This window comes from Amphiura filiformis, chromosome 2 (genome assembly GCF_039555335.1).
Source record: "Amphiura filiformis chromosome 2, Afil_fr2py, whole genome shotgun sequence".
In the NCBI taxonomy this organism is placed as follows: domain Eukaryota; kingdom Metazoa; phylum Echinodermata; class Ophiuroidea; order Amphilepidida; family Amphiuridae; genus Amphiura; species Amphiura filiformis.
The window spans coordinates 36816737-36837086 of NC_092629.1; the positions used below are offsets into that span (position 1 = coordinate 36816737).

General features: G+C 36.3%; 1 protein-coding gene across 2 annotated transcripts in view; it reads right to left on the reverse strand.

Annotated features, from left to right (window-relative positions):
- Positions 1–19479, reverse strand: part of LOC140146161 (cell adhesion molecule DSCAM-like) — a 199892-nt gene extending 180413 nt beyond the window's left edge. For both annotated transcript variants that reach the window (XM_072167922.1, XM_072167921.1), the window contains exon 1: positions 19286–19479. The gene's annotated coding sequence lies outside the window, so the exon portion shown is untranslated. The remainder of the gene's footprint in view (positions 1–19285) is intronic.
- Between the last annotated feature and the right edge of the window lie 871 nt (positions 19480–20350).

Below are 20350 nucleotides of genomic sequence, written 5' to 3' on the forward strand. Positions count from 1 at the left end.
TTAGGGATTGTCACAGTCCTAAAGCCCTAGGTAGTGGTTCAGGGGGAGCAGTCACTGGGTTTAGCAGTTCTCTAGACATAACCTGCAGGTTTTTAGGGATTGTCACAGTCCTAAAGCCCTAGGTAGTGGTTCATGGGGAGCGGTCACTGGGTTTAGCAGTTCTCTGGATACAATCCGCAGGTTTTTAGGGATTGCCACAGTCAAAAAGCTCTATAATAGAGCTTACATCACAGGTCAACATGCATGGTCAAATTCTCAAAAAATTATTTAAATACTACCAACTATATTCATTTTTGATATTTATGTCGATTAATAAAAAGTCATGAGAATATACTAGTTAGTACTTGGATCCTGATTCGTCAAGTCTGTTTCCATGACCACAACGCATCCAATCTTTTCTCTGGACCAGACGCATCCCTTTTTAAAGAGATTTTTATTGATCATTACTCATAATTTGACCTTAAAAGTTGTCAAGTATGAGTTTTTGTCCCCAACAGTCCGCACTATGCAAAGTGTGAATGAATAGCATATTGAGGTTAAAGAACTGTGTCCTGGTGGATGAGTATGATCCTAAAGTTTGTTCGGTTAATTGGTGAAAAAATACTCATAACTATAGGCGTGTTTCTATTGGGACCATTTACCGGTAAAGAGACAGTAAAGGGATTAATTTTCCTCAATAGAAACTGACCTTCCCCCGCTTATTTACTGGTAAATAGCGGTGAGTTTCAGTACATGCAATCATAAGAAAATGGTCATATGAAGTCAACCTATACAATTACTGGGACTTAGCAAAGTTGAAATTTAAGACTAGTAGTCATATATAAGTGATGTTTTATAAAAACAAAGAAAACAGTAGTATTAATTTAACGAAGTTGAAGCCCCATTTGAATACATGCTAATTTAGATACTGTCAGTATCTAAATTACAGATTCATGTAAATTTCTTATTTTTGTCTCACATGGCCTTTGGCTGAACCAATAATGTTTACATATTTATGACAATGACAAAGGTATCAAAATCTGAATTTTGATGTTTTTATTTTTTTTCGGATGAGCAAATCACTGAATGGGCCTTTAAAACTACATTTTGAAGGTGCATCTTAAAAATAATACAAATTACAATATCAATAAGAACATGTTATGGGAACAAAAAAGTTTTAAGCGCTTTTTTGAATATATTTGTAGAAGGTAAAGAGACAGTAAAGGGATTAATTTTCCTCAATAGAAACTGACCTTCCCCGCTTATTTACTGGTAAATAGTGGTGAGAGTTTCAGTACATGCAATCATAAGAAAATGGTCATATGAAGTCAACCTATACAATTACTGGGACTTAGCAAAGTTGAAATTTAAGACTAGTAGTCATATATAAGTGATGTTTTATAAAAACAAAGAAAACAGTAGTATTAACGAAGTTGAAGCCCCATTTGAATACATGCTAATTTAGATACTGTCAGTATCTAAATTACAGATTCATGTAAATTTCTTATTTTTGTCTCACATGGCCTTTGGCTGAACCAATAATGTTTACATATTTATGACAATGACAAAGATATCAAAATCTGAATTTTGATGTTTTTACGATCGTCCGGATGAGCAAATCACTGAATGGGCCTTTAAAACTACATTTTGAAGGTGCATCTTAAAAATAATACAAATTACAATATCAATAAGAACATGTTATGGGAACAAAAAAGTTTTAAGCGCTTTTTTGAATATATTTGTAGAAGATTGTCTAATATAGACAGGTGACTTTTTTCAACATTTAGACCTTTTTACGGGCCTGGATATCCCAATCACCAGCAAAGATGTTTGACTAGTACTAGAACCTGGCCTTTTATAGATACCACAACGCATCCAATCTTTTCTCTGGACCAGACGCATCCCTTTTTAAAGGGATTTTTATTGATCATTACTCATAATTTGACCTTAAAAGTTGTCAAGTATGAGTTTTTGTACCCAACAGTCCGCACTATGCAAAGTGTGAATGAATAGCATATTGAGGTTAAAGAACTGTGTCCTTTGTGGATGAGTATGATCCTAAAGTTTGTTCGGTTAATTGGTGAAAAATACTCATAACTATAGGCGTGTTTCTATTGGGACCATTTACGGTAAAGAGACAGTAAAGGGATTAATTTTCCTCAATAGAAACTGACCTTCCCCCGCTTATTTACTGGTAAATAGCGGTGAGAGTTTCAGTACATGCAATCATAAGAAAATGGTCATATGAAGTCAACCTATACAATTACTGGGACTTAGCAAAGTTGAAATTTAAGACTAGTAGTCATATATAAGTGATGTTTTATAAAAACAAAGAAAACAGTAGTATAAACGAAGTTGAAGCCCCATTTGAATACATGCTAATTTAGATACTGTCAGTATCTAAATTACAGATTCATGTAAATTTCTTATTTTTGTCTCACATGGCCTTTGGCTGAACCAATAATGTTTACATATTTATGACAATGACAAAGGTATCAAAATCTGAATTTTGATGTTTTTTACGATCGTCCGGATGAGCAAATCACTGAATGGGCCTTTAAAACTACATTTTGAAGGTGCATCTTAAAAATAATACAAATTACAATATCAATAAGAACATGTTATGGGAACAAAAAAGTTTTAAGCGCTTTTTTGAATATATTTGTAGAAGATTGTCTAATATAGACAGGTGACTTTTTTCAACATTTAGACCTTTTTACGGGCCTGGATATCCCAATCACCAGCAAAGATGTTTGACTAGTACTAGAACCTGGCCTTTTATAGATACCACAACGCATCCAATCTTTTCTCTGGACCAGACGCATCCCTTTTTAAAGGGATTTTTATTGATCATTACTCATAATTTGACCTTAAAAGTTGTCAAGTATGAGTTTTTGTCCCCAACAGTCCGCACTATGCAAAGTGTGAATGAATAGCATATTGAGGTTAAAGAACTGTGTCCTTTGTGGATGAGTATGATCCTAAAGTTTGTTCGGTTAATTGGTGAAAAAATACTCATAACTATAGGCGTGTTTCTATTGGGACCATTTACCGGTAAAGAGACAGTAAAGGGATTAATTTTCCTCAATAGAAACTGACCTTCCCCCGCTTATTTACTGGTAAATAGCGGTGAGAGTTTCAGTACATGCAATCATAAGAAAATGGTCATATGAAGTCAACCTATACAATTACTGGGACTTAGCAAAGTTGAAATTTAAGACTAGTAGTCATAAGTGATGTTTTATAAAAACAAAGAAAACAGTAGTATTAACGAAGTTGAAGCCCCATTTGAATACATGCTAATTTAGATACTGTCAGTATCTAAATTACAGATTCATGTAAATTTCTTATTTTTGTCTCACATGGCCTTTGGCTGAACCAATAATGTTTACATATTTATGACAATGACAAAGGTATCAAAATCTGAATTTTGATGTTTTTACGATCGTCCGGATGAGCAAATCACTGAATGGGCCTTTAAAACTACATTTTGAAGGTGCATCTTAAAAATAATACAAATTACAATATCAATAAGAACATGTTATGGGAACAAAAAAGTTTTAAGCGCTTTTTTGAATATATTTGTAGAAGATTGTCTAATATAGACAGGTGACTTTTTTCAACATTTAGACCTTTTTACGGGCCTGGATATCCCAATCACCAGCAAAGATGTTTGACTAGTACTAGAACCTGGCCTTTTATAGATACCACAACGCATCCAATCTTTTCTCTGGACCAGACGCATCCCTTTTTAAAGGGATTTTTATTGATCATTACTCATAATTTGACCTTAAAAGTTGTCAAGTATGAGTTTTTGTCCCCAACAGTCCGCACTATGCAAAGTGTGAATGAATAGCATATTGAGGTTAAAGAACTGTGTCCTGGTGGATGAGTATGATCCTAAAGTTTGTTCGGTTAATTGGTGAAAAAATACTCATAACTATAGGCGTGTTTCTATTGGGACCATTTACCGGTAAAGAGACAGTAAAGGGATTAATTTTCCTCAATAGAAACTGACCTTCCCCCGCTTATTTACTGGTAAATAGCGGTGAGAGTTTCAGTACATGCAATCATAAGAAAATGGTCATATGAAGTCAACCTATACAATTACTGGGACTTAGCAAAGTTGAAATTTAAGACTAGTAGTCATATATAAGTGATGTTTTATAAAAACAAAGAAAACAGTAGTATTAACGAAGTTGAAGCCCCATTTGAATACATGCTAATTTAGATACTGTCAGTATCTAAATTACAGATTCATGTAAATTTCTTATTTTTGTCTCACATGGCCTATGGCTGAACCAATAATGTTTAAATATTTATGACAATGACAAAGGTATCAAAATCTGAATTTTGATGTTTTTTACGATCGTCCGGATGAGCAAATCACTGAATGGGCCTTTAAAACAACATTTTGAAGGTGCATCTTAAAAATAATACAAATTACAATATCAATAAGAACATGTTATGGGAACAAAAAAGTTTTAAGCGCTTTTTTGAATATATTTGTAGAAGATTGTCTAATATAGACAGGTGACTTTTTTCAACATTTAGACCTTTTTACGGGCCTGGATATCCCAATCACCAGCAAAGATGTTTGACTAGTACTAGAACCTGGCCTTTTATAGATACCACAACGCATCCAATCTTTTCTCTGACCAGACACATCCCTTTTTAAGGGATTTTATTGATCATTACTCATAATTTGACCTTAAAAGTTGTCAAGTATGAGTTTTTGTACCCAACAGTCCGCACTATGCAAAGTGTGAATGAATAGTCATATTGAGGTTAAAGAACTGTGTCCTGGTGGATGAGTATGATCCTAAAGTTTGTTAGGTTAATTGGTGAAAAAATACTCATAACTATAGGCGTGTTTCTATTGGGACCATTTACCGGTAAAGAGACAGTAAAGGGATTAATTTTCCTCAATAGAAACTGACCTTCCCCCGCTTATTTACTGGTAAATAGCGGTGAGAGTTTCAGTACATGCAATCATAAGAAAATGGTCATATGAAGTCAACCTATACAATTACTGGGACTTAGCAAAGTTGAAATTTAAGACTAGTAGTCATATATAAGTGATGTTTTATAAATTTTGAAAGTGGACTACATCGACTTTGAGCCCCCTAAAATGTTGAATTTGCAATCAATTTCATCTTTGTGATGGCACTGTTCGAAATGTAAATGAATTGTGAGCTCAATTTTTTGGATATGCATTGTATTTATCCTATTGCATCAGTGACAACAAAAAATAATTAATCTGACAAAAATGTGAATTAAAGGGGGCCGGGGCTAAACTTGCCAGTTTACAAAACATTACATTTTTCTTGTATATTTTATGACCCAGTGACACAATGTGCATTTACAGAAATTTTTATTTTATTACTTTTTGACAAATTTGGCTTGCAGTTAGTGTGTATACAATGTTTCAGACCTCTCTCTCCTTTTATAAAGAAGGCACAGACTCCCAAAGATGAAATTTATTTAAAGGGCAACTTTTGGGTCCAAATTTAGTCCCCCTACTCCAACTTTAAATGGCTGCCACAGAAAATCCGTAAGACTAAGAGCTACAGACCTCAAACTTACAGCACATGACTAAAATATAAAGCAAATCTGAGGGGTCAGGTGGGGGGCCTCCTTGATATCATATGGAGTGACCTGTTTGCAAATACCAGGGGCGTATCAAGGTGTGCTCACACCCTGAAGTCTATGCCTAAACAATGCAAAATCAACCTATGGGGGATTTGGGGGGCATTTTGGGGCTATTCTTGGTCCTCTCTAACTATGATTCCTGGGCAAGCTCCTGAATACAGTAGTTTTACGGTACAAAATTGTTTGAGATTCTAGTGCAGTAAGTAACTATAACAACAACAACAACAACAAACATCCAAGCAAACAAACAGCATCGTTACCATCTGTTACACAATTGGACGGGAGCCATAATTATTTTTCTGTGGTTCAATGCCTGCGACTTGTATCTACACAAAGCGGCAATATTACATGTTACATTATAGGTAATCTATTAATGATTTTGAACTTGCCAAACTTTCCCTCCTTCAGCTTCTGCAGTGTTTCGAAGAGCAAACTTTCAGCGCTTTCGTCACTCAACATTGATCATGGGGAACCTCTTCAAGATGTGTGGAATCGCAGATATTGGAACACAATATGTGCGTGTGGAATGGTGAATAGTGTTCAAACATCATGCCTGGGCAAACTTTTCTAGGAAAAACATTAATTCATCCCTGGGAAATTCATTTAGGGTACAAACAGTGTTAAAATTGTATGAGATATTGGCAAAGAAAGTTAAAATCCTTTTGTTTTATATTGTTTTCAGCAATGGATAACTCGATGTAACTTCGCAAAGAAAGGTCGTATCAATATGGGGTTTTCAGTTTCAGAGAGCTCTAAATGTCCTTTTTAAAAACCTATGCAAAACTCATTTTTGACCAGGGTCGACATGCGACTCATTCCCCTTGATCATGCCATATAGCTGTATATATTCTTTAGCATGTGATTTCTTTGGTGCCGCGCCCTAGCATGATTTAATAGCCAAATTACCTCACAGGGAGCCTGTTACCGCTAGGACACCACAGCAATCACATGCTATTAAAGAGTGTTTGCAGATACGCACGCACGTGGTGCACATAAGTGTTTGCGGGGACTCCAAAGGGGGGATGGTTCAAACAATCTTCCCACCCTGTGAGTTTCCGACCAAATCAACCTCACATTTGATTAAAAGTGCCAATTTTTGCACTCTTCGCCCGAATTTGTTCCACTTTTGCACCATATTTCACCATTTTAGCTTCAATATTCCAATGTTTTTCGCACACATTTGTATCAAAAACCTATTCTGTCGCCAAAAGGCGCTTGATTCACTATACTTCAAGAATTTTTGTTGTTTTTCAACCCATTCCCCTATGTCAAAAAGACATCTACGCCACTGATTGATAGGATTGATTCATTTTCATTTGTTTGTATTTTGCAACATTTTAGTGAAAATTTAAGAAAGCAGAGATTTTCTCATGTATGAAATAGATTAAACTGTAAACCGACCGACCAACCCTGACTTTGTAGCTCTAAGGGCAATAAAAGATCTGTTTTTTAGACCTAACATAGTAAGTAGTTAAATCAGTTTAAAGAAAATAGAATAATTCCCAGCTCTTTGGCTGCCGGTGCTTCTTGCCTTGTGCATTCCCTTTCTTCTGGACACAGATCATCGCCATGTATTTTAATTTTTAAATAACTTCCATGATGTGTGATTTGATTGTGTGTACAGTAGTTGATTAAGAGCAGGGGGCTGGTGGTTATTATCTTTGTACCAGAGTTTTCGGGAAATTTCCTGGGCTTAGGTTTTATTATTACCGGTCGTATTTTTTTTGTAATTTTACCATTCAATTTCATTCTTTCAGGAATTGTCTTCCTGTTTGGTTGTTTTGGTTTGGCTCTTTTTTGGGTCATTTTCATGCATTTCACAGGAGTTTTTTTGTGGCTTACATCTCTGTCGTGTGCCTTTTCCCCCCACCAGTCCCAAGTACAGAGAATAATAAAAAAAGAAAAAAAGAAAATAGAATAAAATCAATGACTTGCAAGAAAAAACATATCATATCAGCATGATCCATATCTCCCATGAAAGTTTTGGTCCAATAAGTACACTGGTTTCCACAGACAAAAGCAAGCATTATTGTATAATCTAAGTAACCATGAAATATAACAAGTGTCCTGCAACGTATCACAATCTGTAATTTAATCTAATTTATATATTTTTTTGCAATCAATCACATTACAAACCACTAACTCTTACTGCAAGCAAATACATGTATTACTGTAACACTATCAGCATTTTTCTACTGAGCAAACGGTTGCGGGTGAATTCAGGGTGATGCAAGGCATACGCGGTAACGGCCCCGGCTGAAACAGATTGGGTGAAGGTGCATGCGCGGTAATGCGAGTGAATCCGTCAACCCCCTATTGAGATGGTTAATAGTGATGAACATTCGCAGTAGAAACACCATTCAAAATCTGACCTTGAAGATCACAAAAACTAATTTCTTGACTTCCCCCCTCCCCAATAAACACATGGGTACAACTGGATGAAGGTGAGAGGATTAAAATGTGTGTGAAGGTGAAAACGTGGTAATGCTAGGTGCTCAGTATAAACATGCTGTTAAAGGTATAAGCCCACCCCCTAAATGGGTGATTTCACTCCAAAATTGGGGGTGGGCTTATAACCGGCAGGGCTAGCAGTAGGTGAAAGTTGGGTAATCACAAACACAGGGTAAACTTAAATGAACAACTGAGCCCGCATGTCCCCAGTGCCACTATTGAGATATGCCCCATTGAACTTAACAATAAACAATAGGAAACAAAGGATTTATTGACTGTTTTATTGATTTTTCACTACTTAAATGTCAAGTACTATAGACATGATATACATCATTTTAAAGCTAATTTCAAGCAGAATATTTTGGTTGAATATCTCAAAAATGATGATTGGCGACTTCAGGGCTCAGTTGTGCTGGATGGTCACAAATGCAAGTTTTGGTCCAATAAATACATTCCAGACATACAATGTATGTTAGTCAGTAAACCATGAAATGTGTCAGAAGTTCTGCAACATATCACAAGAGCTATTTGTCATTTCATTGTTAATTTGTTGCCTCACTCTCATTATATTTTATGCGATCATTATAGATATATTTCAAACATATCAAACCACTAACTACCAATGCTAGAAAATATTCAAATACAGAACCAATTACTGCCAAAAATCGAACAAAACCACTGCGCAATAGTGCGCATGCATGCATCCCAGATCCCACCATACGATCCCACATGATGCCATACTGCAATCACCCAAAGTCGTATCTGCACAAAGAATCGGTGGCTGGGCCAGCAAAACTCCTGTGGCTACCTGTCGGTGATCCTGAGGTTGGCACGTGAGGTGTGTAAGATTTAAATCCTGAAAATGGTTTATTTCATTTACCCCTGTGGAACATTTTGGAATGAACACATTACACAGCTTGTCACAAAGCTTGCGCACGCATTTGTAAAATCGTGCGATTTGAAAAAAAGAAATGCAGAAATTTTATTCTATTTAAAACAAAAATTTTTTTTAGTTTTTTCCGGAAAACTTCAGCAAAAATCAGACTATTTTCTCAAAATACCATAAAAATACCAAGTCGGGAATAAAAAAAATTGCATTTGGCCACTCATGAGCTTTGAGACAAACCTTTTTTTTGGCCTTATCAGCAAAACAAACTTTAAAATCAAACCTACTTGGTTTCTCCGAGTTATCTCCGCAGATGATCAATTCAATGCAAGTTTTTCTTCATTAAAATCCAATTTAAAACTTGTTTGATGCAGTACCATAAAGTACAGGCTACCCAAGTAAATCCAAACAGCCCTGTGAAAAAAACACTGCAACTAATCATGTAAATTACTTCTTGATATCTTGCTACAATCATGTACCAGGGAAGTACACTTCCCTGCATGTACGTTCAATGTCCGCAACTGATGTAATCATTAGCAGTCAAGAGATCAATACTAGCTGCAGACCTTCCAGCCTGCTCATTTACTACAACAGGTCTGGCCGTATTACCCAATGGTCAATTGTGTACTATATAAACTGACAGAAATGACCATGGAAAGCCTTGACCGTTAGATTACTAATAGACACCTTGACTATTTCAATATTATGCACTTTTGATTAAGAGTGGATCACACGATGAACTTGAAATTACACAGGCACTGCAATGATTAATGGCTGAAAGCTAAGAGAATTTATATTTTGTGTATTATTTTGTGTACAGCAGGGCAGGTTGAAAATGTGGGGCAGCCATCAAAATGTGGGCCAGCCAAAAAAAATATGCACCAACATTGGAATAAAGCTATAAAGAAAAACATAGAAATTTCTTGAAAAGTGGGTGGCTGTCTGCTGAGTAGATCTACTCTCACATCCCTGATCAACTACCTTCATGATCAAAATAAGCAGTGATGCTAACTTTGTGTGTAGGGCACATTAAAAATATTTGGTGGGTATGCTCCTCCGGAATTTTGAGGTGGTGGGTCTTTGGGAGCTGACAGCATATCTGTAAAAGGGGGTCTTTTGGAGCTGCGAACCGGGCTGTGAACAAGTAAAATGGGGGCTTTTGGAGCTGCGAACAGTCAAAATCAAGGGTCTAAGTCTTTCTTGGCTTCTTGGTTGAAAATTGCCTAAAAAAAACAGAAATATGAGGAATGAGCAATAATTTTTGCATCTTTAGAGCTGAAATTATCAAAATCAGGGGTCTTTTGGAGCTCTATTTTGGTCAAATATAGGGGTCTTCGGAGCTGCAAAATCCAAAAAGGGGTCTTTCCGGGGAGCATACCCGTATGGTCATTTGTGTTGAGTGTCCCCCGGATATGAACATGCACAAGTCACACTATATGTCTGAGGAATTCATGTTTGTGTGTGAAGATTCAGAATATGAAGGTTTCCCAAAAGACCTAAAATTTTCAGGTTTTTATGAAAATTCATGTAAGCCTCAAAATTTTCATTATGATGGACAGCTTTTCGTCCCAGCTACATGTAGGCCTATCTACCCTGTATAGGCCTATGTACATATCATTAGATTTCTAATGTTTACTTCGAGGACTACTAAAATGTCAAAAATATAATTTTTTAATAATTTGCCATAAAATTTGTATTTTATCTCAAATTTCAAAAAATCAAAAATGATTTGATATCAGACTTCAGAAGCCAGAAGGACATTTATCATATCAGAATACATACAGTGTGTCCAATGTCCCCCAAATTACTGTGCAAATGTTGCTATCAGAGCTCTTCAGGTCTATATAAAATATAAGCCTATACTTTTATTCCAGGAAATGGACATTTTTTCCCACCTATCACCACACATTTCTAATCATGTTATGGTAAGCCTATCTTTATATCAATTATTCCGGAATAGCTTTGTAATCCTGCCCTTTAAAGTTAGAAATAACAATTCTAAATCAATAGTTTTTTAATATAAACAGTCAATGCTTGGAGAGTGTTTTAAAAAGTATTAAATGACCACCATCAACTGCAAATATCTCTAAGAGCAAATCACACTAATGACCTAAGATCTAAAACACTGCAATCAATACAATGTCCGGTCATCTTCCTTTAACCTCAATATGCAAGTATATTCATCAAATTGAACTTTCAATGTCTTGGGTACAAAAACTCATTCCCTCCAACATGAGGTCACTATTACACTGTAATTGTTGAATGGAGGTCACTGAATTGTGCCATTGGCTATGAGAGTATTTTGGCTTCAAGTGATTTTAGTAAGTGACCATGGCCTGTGCACAGACCCTAGAAATCATGTCACAATATTCAGCCAGTACCTGACATTCTGACAGACCTAAAACTCCGAGGTATAGAAACTCTTGAGATATGATTTTCTCCTTCGGAAGAGCCCTACTTTCTTTCTTCATCATAGTGCAGACTTATCCTGGAACCTAGGATTGATTGCAGATATCAGAACCGGGGATGGCCCCCCTTCTCTTTTCGAATAGCTCTGACACTTTAAACATGCACAGGGTATATATTGACTCTTCCTGTACACTGGACCAACGGCTTTACGTGACTTCCGAGCCATAAGACATCGCACACACAATATGTGCGGATGGAATTAAGAAACTTATACCCTAAAATTATTTCTGTTCAATTCATGGTAAATTGGCACGAATCTGACAAATATTTCCAATTTGTCAACAACAACAAAATGAAAAACTGCAATTTTTTCAACAACAAAAAACTGAAAATATTTTGAAAAAAAATCCCATCTTTAAAACAGGTTTGATGAAAAATACAACCCAACATCTAATATACCAAAAGGCCTTTAAATGCACCCTGAATAATTGCACATCCCATCTTTCAACTACCTCTCCCCCCTGAAAATTTACTGAGTGAGAGATTCAGTGTTGTTGAAATCCTGAAGATAAACCAAGCAATATAAAAACAGGAAATTTCCTGAGAAGTGATTCCTGCGATTTTAATCTTTAAGTCTAAATTTCCAAATAAGGCAGCAAATTAGCAATGACCATGATGACCCTGGCCTACAGATGTTGTTACAGTCCATTAATTAGCAAAAACAAGGTATGTTCAGATAGACAAAATACTCTTGAAGGTCAAGAACCCAGGGGTAGGTTAGGGAGGGGGAGGGCGGGGGGTACTAAGGACTCATATTGAAATACCCTACCATGTTTTCACACAGAAAGAAGGCAGGATCCCCTCGCTAAGCGCGCGCCTCAGGAAAGCTCGGTCATAAAACGGATGGATTATATGCATCAGTGATACACCCTGCCCAGGATTTTAACAAATGAAGGCTAGCACAGGAAAGCTGCAGGATGGCACACACCTTCCTGTGTAAGGGAATTTCAATATGAGCCCTAAAAAAATATGGACCTAATGAAATATATTTATAAAGGGCTGCAAATTGTAGTTACCATATGAGGTGTATGGAAAACATGACCTATCCAGTCTGATTGGACTAGCCCAATGGGCTATTCCAGTTGAAATCCACAGTACCCCTGTGGAAGATTTTGGAAATATCTTCCACAGGGGGAGTATGTTTTTCAAATGTAATTGGTCAGAGCTATTCATTTTGAAACCCATACTCCCCCTGTATTATGGCTTTACCTATATCTTCCACAACTGTAGTTAGTGAGTATTTCAAATGCAAGTTACCCAATTGTCTATTTGATTAGAAACTAAATACTCCCTCTGTAGAAGACTTGAGCTAAATCTTCCACAGAGGGGGGGTGTAGATTTTATGGATTATGTTGATGAAAATGATGACATGAATGACAAAATATCATATTTTGTTAAAATTAAAATTAAATCCTGTCTCAAAGCTGCCGCAAGACGTTAGTAAAATTGTGCTGTAGTCCTTTTTGAAAACCAAGAAATTCTTTTTTTTTTATCTCTTTTTATTTTTTTTTTAACAAAAAGGCCAAAATAAAACTAAAAATTCATATTTGATTTCAAGTTTTCGATTTTTTTAGCAAACTTTGGACACAAAAATAATAAAAGAGAAGAATAATTATTTTGTAGCAGTGACTTTTTTGTCTGTTATTCCAACATTTGCAACATTGTATACTTATTGCACAAAATACTTGTCCGAAATCCTGCTGTACTGACACATAAAAAAAATTGAAATTAAAAAAAATACAGTAAAAAAACACCGCATTCCGCATTAGGTTTCAATTTCTCACAAGCTTTGAGACATAGGATTTAATTAAGATGGCCTAACACTACAGCAGATACTACAGCAATATTCATAAAGCCTATGAAATTAGTTTTCAAATCCTAATTAGCCAAAAATAGCTCATCATTACTGGAAGCAAGCATGTAATTTGTATGCAATTACAAAGACAATGAAGGTAAATTTTAATTTTTTTTTAAACCACAGATGTGTACTGTATAAATTTGTAACAAAATCTGACATTTTAAACAAATCTTAGGTATAGGATTAGGATCCCAGCATTTAATCATCCAATCAAGTTCACTCAGGGTTGCTAAATCACATGATATATAAAAATCACAGATCCATTTATATCAACTTTTCATTTTTTACCATTTTTGATAAATAAGTTAATTTCTTTCTTGAAATTTTACTTCATTCCTAATGCTTCTACTTTTAAACTTTTAAATACAATGAAAATACCTACATTGTATGATGTCAATTTATCTATTGCTAAAAATTCATCTTCAGGTGCAGAATTCAACAGGTTTTTTAATTTTTCCCCCACGGCATGCATGCTTAGGTTGTCAAAATTTGTCCTTATTTCGCACACTGTCCACGATTTAGGTGCTGAAATGAAATACCAGGCTGGGAAATAAGAAGCGCTGGACTAGGGGCTACTTTTTTTAATAGCCCCTGGTTCACTGGGTTTTACAGGAAACCAGGGGCTAATTAGCTAATTACCTATTGTTATAACAATGAACCTGAGATTGAACCAGGGGCTATATTGAAAGCACAAAATTACTGATGTTTGACAATAAAAAAAATGCTTTAACCCTAACACTGACCCAGGTTTTTTGCTATCGGAAGTCACAGAAGATCCGAATTTTTCAAGAAGAAGAAGAATTTTTGACTTGGCACCCCCTGGATTCGAACCTTTGATCCCCCGCATGCCAAGCACACGATCGCGGACCGGGAGCTAGACGGGTTATTGCTGCCCGGCCAGCAATTCCGTGAGCATTTGACACTTAGGCTGATTGCGCCATCGCAGACCCTGGGATGCATGCATGATTTGATTTTTTCACCGTGGTATTCTGTGGTATTTTTGGGTGTAAGGGTTAATAAAGCATTTGCCTTTAAAATAACCAGATGAACAGGCAGAGAATGCAAGAAATAACCTATGAACAAAATGCACAATTCTGATCAATAGTCAAAATGACCATTATGGCCAGGGGCCAATTTGGGCCAAAATAGGTAGCCCCTGTTCACAGGTATAGCTATTTGAGAACCAGGGGCCTTTGGGGGCTTTACGGGAGCCAAATGGCCCCTGGCGGCCCCCACTTATTTCCCAGCATGTGAAATACTAATTAATACTTAATTTCTTTTAATTGTTATTAACTTTATGGCATGTATCCAATTGATATCATAATAACAGTATTGAGCAAGTTTGAGCTTTGATAAATATGTACACTGGGCAAAAGTCACAAACCAAAATAAACAGACCTGTAGACAATTCCATACATTATGAAACTAAATGGTCAAAATTTGAAACATCGCCAAGAAGATTTTAATACAGTATCTTGTCCAAGGTCATAGTCTAGTATTGAATGATCACAAATTAACATTTACCGTATTTCGTCAAATAGTCGCCCCCCCTCAAATAAACGCCCCCACCACTTTTTTCAACCAAGATGTTTCAAAAATGCTGATATTTCCATGCTATCTTGTGTAGTAAGCTTACCAAGTTGCGCACATGGTCCATAATAGCGTCAATAATTGGCGAAAATCTGGATCAGAAATAGGGTGGCCACAATGCTAGCTATTGTGTGTACCCCTGCCTACATACACAAATGTATGGTGGAAATGTAACAGATTCTGCAGCAGTTGGAAAACTTTTGGGCATTTTGAATTCCATATAATCTGTCTCCTAGTAACTTCTGTGCAAACCCGACTACCTAATTAGATAGAAAATATTCTGCTCGTAATGAAGGTGAATATAGCATTTTTGTACGGTCACGCATAAATAAGTTACGCACAAAATAATATTTTGTCATCAAATAAAACTATTTTCCCAAAGATGTACAATTATGCTATATTGAGTTTTACAATCTAGACCCTCAGAGCAAATTCCTGTGCAAAAATCAGACAATTTGGTTGTGTAGTTTAGGAAATACAGGCCTTTGAAGGTCATAATTGGCATATAATAACGCCCTCAACGGTGAAAATCACATATATTTACCTTAAAAGTCCTGGCAAAAGAGTTATTTTTGTGATTTCAGCCATTTTAAAAATGTTGTAAAGAAGCAAATAGCAATTATGACCCTGGATTTTTAATATTTGCATAAATGAACATTAAATAAACAAAAACAATACATCTCATGCCTTCTTTGGCTTTATTCCCACAATTATCGCTCCGTGAATATGCAAATTTATGACAAAATCAGAATTTTCCTAAAAATGGGGTAAAAATGGCTAATTTTGTGAATCTTTAAATGGCTGTATCTTCGCAACGGATTGTCCGATTGAGTTGATTCAAAAAGTTTTTTAAATCATTTTGCAGAAGGAACAATCCTGACAGAAAAAGTAATTCCAGGGGTGGGTTTGAAATTTTCATGTGACCACCCTATCAGAAACCCGGAAGTGAGCCAGAAGTCAGTGTTTCTAGTTCATAGTCCGTCATTTTAGCGTGTGTTTTTAGTTTACCTAATGATTTTAACGGGAATTATCGTTCTAAAATTGACCTTGAATAATAAACGCTCCCCTTGGGAAAATGTAACGCCCGGGGGCATTTATTTGACGAAATACGGTATTTATCCAAATAATTAGGATTTAGGTTTCAAATAGCAAAAGTGAAAAAAAAATTCACAACCTGTTTTTTGACTCTAACTTGAAAGCGCTAGTTTTCTTGAATTTTTTTTTCTTTTTAAACCCTTTTATTATCTTACTAAGAAATCCGCTGCACACGAATAATTCCGCGTGAATTGATACGTTGGAGCAGGTCAAACACAGAGGACTAGCCTACATCCCGTACCCTACTATCACTCAAACAAGCAAATATCTTCACGAATTCACTCACCTTGCGATCCTACATCATCAGTTGAAACAAACATCTAAGTTTCCAAAAACAACTTTTTCATTCCTCAAAACTACAAGTAACTTCATCAAATAAAAAATTGAAATCCTACTATTACCCGTTATTGAAAATTTTGTTCGATTTATGTGAACCAAAAGAACGCATACGAGTCGAGTTCAGTTGACCAAAATGGTATCTCCTGCCTCCTGGTCACCTCAGATATGACGTCAGTATCAAGCTGCTTATTAAATATTCATGAAACCGACCACGTGGTCACAATCGGTGGATCGGATTGGTTGAAATCAACGCACGCTTTTTTTGACCTTAAAGGGTCAGAGATATGCATATTCATGTATGAAAAAACAGCGATGCGGATATAGTATCATCACCGGGACTGAGAAATGCGACATTTTCGATGTTTGTATTGGGGAATTTCAGACACAGAGACTCCGCGGAGATTTTTACAAATTCGTCCAAAGGTAACCAAAGGGGTTGGGGATCGCATTTTTAACTATCACTAAATGTTTCGGAATTGAGGTCGGCTAAAAAGTAGACCGTTTCGGGGACTGTAATTGGTGTAGATGTCACATTTTGAACAGTCAGTGAGCGATAAGTGACCAATTTGATGTTCAGCACAAGTGTTTATCCTTACTCAGGGTGCGCTAGGCGCTAATTAGTGTATTTAATTCCCAGTTAGTGTATTAAGGGGGTACTACACCCCTCGATAAATTCGTGACTATTTTTGCATTTTTATCAAAAACTATTAACACAGTGGTAACAAAAGTTATGTATATTGGGGCAAGGAATCAATTACTACACTGGAATTTCAGTGACCCAAGACAAGCGGTTCATTATTTATGATAAGAAAAGAGGTACCGCTAGAATGTACCTCGCTTCCTATACTGAACCGCTTGTCTTGAGTCACTGAAATTTCAGTGTAGTAATTGGATTCCTTGCCCCAATAATATACATAACTTTTGTTACCAGTGTAATATTATTTTTTGAGAAAAATGCAAAAATAGTCACAAATTTACCACAGGGGTGTAGTACCCCCTTAAAAATAAAACCTGGGATTCACCTGACAACAAATCAAATTTTCTTGTAATAGAAATATCATATGGGATACTGATCATGTGCTAATTGTAAAAACATAGAATAGAAACTGTGTGGCAGGCTCATTTTTGTAACTAGAGACTGACCGATCTGATCGGCAGCTTCCGAATCGGGCCGATTATTTAATAGCTTATCTGTAGTGATCTGCATCGGCCGATTTTTCCTTCATCCGCCGATGTAATGCACCGATCACCCAATATCATGAAAGTAATTGTTGAAGCTTAAGGCTAATGGAACTCGATTGTTAGTTTCCTATTGACCGCCCGCATCACTTTTTCAATTTGACCAAAACTTTCATTATTTTCATAAAAAAGTCAATTATCTGAACATTGAAATGGAAATAATCAAAATTAAAACTCTCAAAATGTCTGACATCCCCTGCTGATCATAATCAGCACTTTTTCTTAGTTGCAGGGGTAGAGGATGTAGTAAATAATGGAAATTTAAGGATTACCTCATCATGTTTCTAGTGATTACAAAAATTGCTAATTTCTTTTCATTTTTATGAAAACAAATTCAAATCTTTTCTCAATCTGTTGCAAAATGTCTGTAAAGATGATCAAAGCATTAATACCTGTTTTGAGATGGTCTTTCATCAACAATATATACTTTGGTACTGGTGGGGTACCTAAATTTGGATAAAACTGTTCATAAAATCATTGATTTTGTTGACATAATGGATAATGAAAAGAGACCGAATAATGAATAATGAAATAGCGACCTCGTCCTTTTTTTTTTTAAGCATCCAATCGGAAACTAATAATCGAGTTCCATTGGCCTAACAAGTATTCATTTATTGGTATATTTCTTCGAAATAAACTAGTTAAATCAAGCGAAATTTAGCAAAAGAACAAGCTTTGTAGGCGATAAACCTATAATCATACCGTTCAAGTCAGTGTGAGTTTTGCACACAGCCCGTAGCTCTCTCCAATCTGACATGCACATGTTTAACCCGGAAGCACAGCACTGTGACCCGGAAGTAAGAACTACGTAGTTCTTACTTCCGGTCACAGTGCTGTGCTTCCGGTTAAAAACACGTGCTTGTCAGATTGGAGAGATGCGGCCGTGTGCAAAACTCACACTGACTTGAACGTAAACACAATATTAAAATGGGGCGATCGATCGAATGATTCGACGGACTCGGACATCAGGGGGAAAAGGTAAATTGAACTGATAATAATCATGGTCAAATTAAGTATTTTAAATGAAACGGGAGTGTGTTTTTTGTGCTCAGAGCATACATAATTATATGGTAATACTTTGCGTATCGTACATGTACAAGTACCCTTTCAACATTCGGGTGAAATTTACTCACAGCGATGGCAGCCATTGTTTACAATTGGGGAATTGGTAATCGGTGATCGAATCGGCAGATCAAAGAGGGAATTGATCGGTCAATCGGCCGATTCAGATAAGGACCTGATCGGTCAGACACTACATCATAACGTGTGTAAAATGGTATGCTTAGCTTAGCCTGAGTCGCTCGGCCTATCTCGAACAAAATCGCCATGCGTAGCTGTTGAAAAACGAGAGGATTCATCGTACTATCACGGCAATTTTTGACACGAAGAATATAGGGATGATGATTGATGACGCTATGTGGTACGAGTATCGTTCATAATTCATGACGGATGATCGATAATACAGCAAGTCATTATCATACCATCTACATGTATGATGTAGCTCAGCCTCTGCTCATATCTACAATTTTTCTCAATTTCATTTTTATCCTTTCTACTTCTAGTTGGAACAACTAGAAAATAAAAATCAACGACATGAACGTATAGCCTCCCTGTGGTTATGTATTGTAGGCGTATAAACATGAATGGTGTCGATGATGATGATCATGATGATGATGTCTGATGATGAAGATATTGAAGTTGAGTTAGTTGAAGAAGCTTAAACTTACCTAGTATTTTACGGCATCTAAGAACGGCTTTTCAGTTCAACGACATAGGTTCCGTTATCATCTGACGTATGCAAGTAACATTGAACAACATGCAAACAAGGTTGACATTTGCTTATGAAAAGAAGTTTCCAAGTTTTAACCTTGTGGGTCGTTTAATATCCTTGGCCTGTACTACTGTGATGACACCGTCCATGTTTTTCTCAATCAATTAGTCAATTAGCTAACTTTACACTCAGTCATGTCAGTGGTTTGAGCGGCGAGCGACTAAATTTTTTGACTAATAAGATACAACGCATTTTGTTATTTGGACACTGATTGGTTAAAATCTAGTCGCTTGACTATCGGCGACCGAGTGTAATGAACTTGTTTTTACTTTGCTGGTTTCAGTATTTCATTTTGTTTACACAAATGCACAATGTTGTAAAAGCTCGCGGAGCACTGCGTGGGATGAGCACCGGATTGGGCGTATTCACTTGGTAGAGGGCGATGTAATGCGAATTTTGACAACACAACACTGGGCCTGACAACACGATCAGTAGGAATTAGGACCTAATAAGTAGGAATTGACAGAAAATAACTGAATTTGTCCAGGGTTTAGAAAAATCGAGGGAGAACGAACTACCCGGGCAAACTTCCGAGTGGGTCCGATTTTAGTTAGCAAAAACAGGGTTTGAAGTTAGCAAAAACAGGGTTTGAAGTTACTGAGCAAAAACAGGGTTTGAAGTTAGCAAAAACAGGGTTTGAAGTAACAAAAACAGGGTTTGAAGCCCGGGGTTTGAAGTTAGCAAAAACAAGGTTGGAAATTTATTTAGCAAAAAAAGTTTGAAGTTAGCAAAAAAAGAGTTTGAAGTTAGCAACAACAAAAAAGTTTGAAGTTAGCAAAAAAAGGTTTGAAGTTAGCAAAAACAGGATTTAAAGTAAGCAAAAACAGGGCTGGAAGTTAGCAAAAATAGGGTTGGAAGTTAGCAAAAAAAGGGTTTGAAGTTAGCAAAAAAAAGGTTTGTAGTTAGCCAAAGAGGGTTTGAAGTTAGCAAAAAAGGGTTTGAAGTTAACAAAAACAGGGTT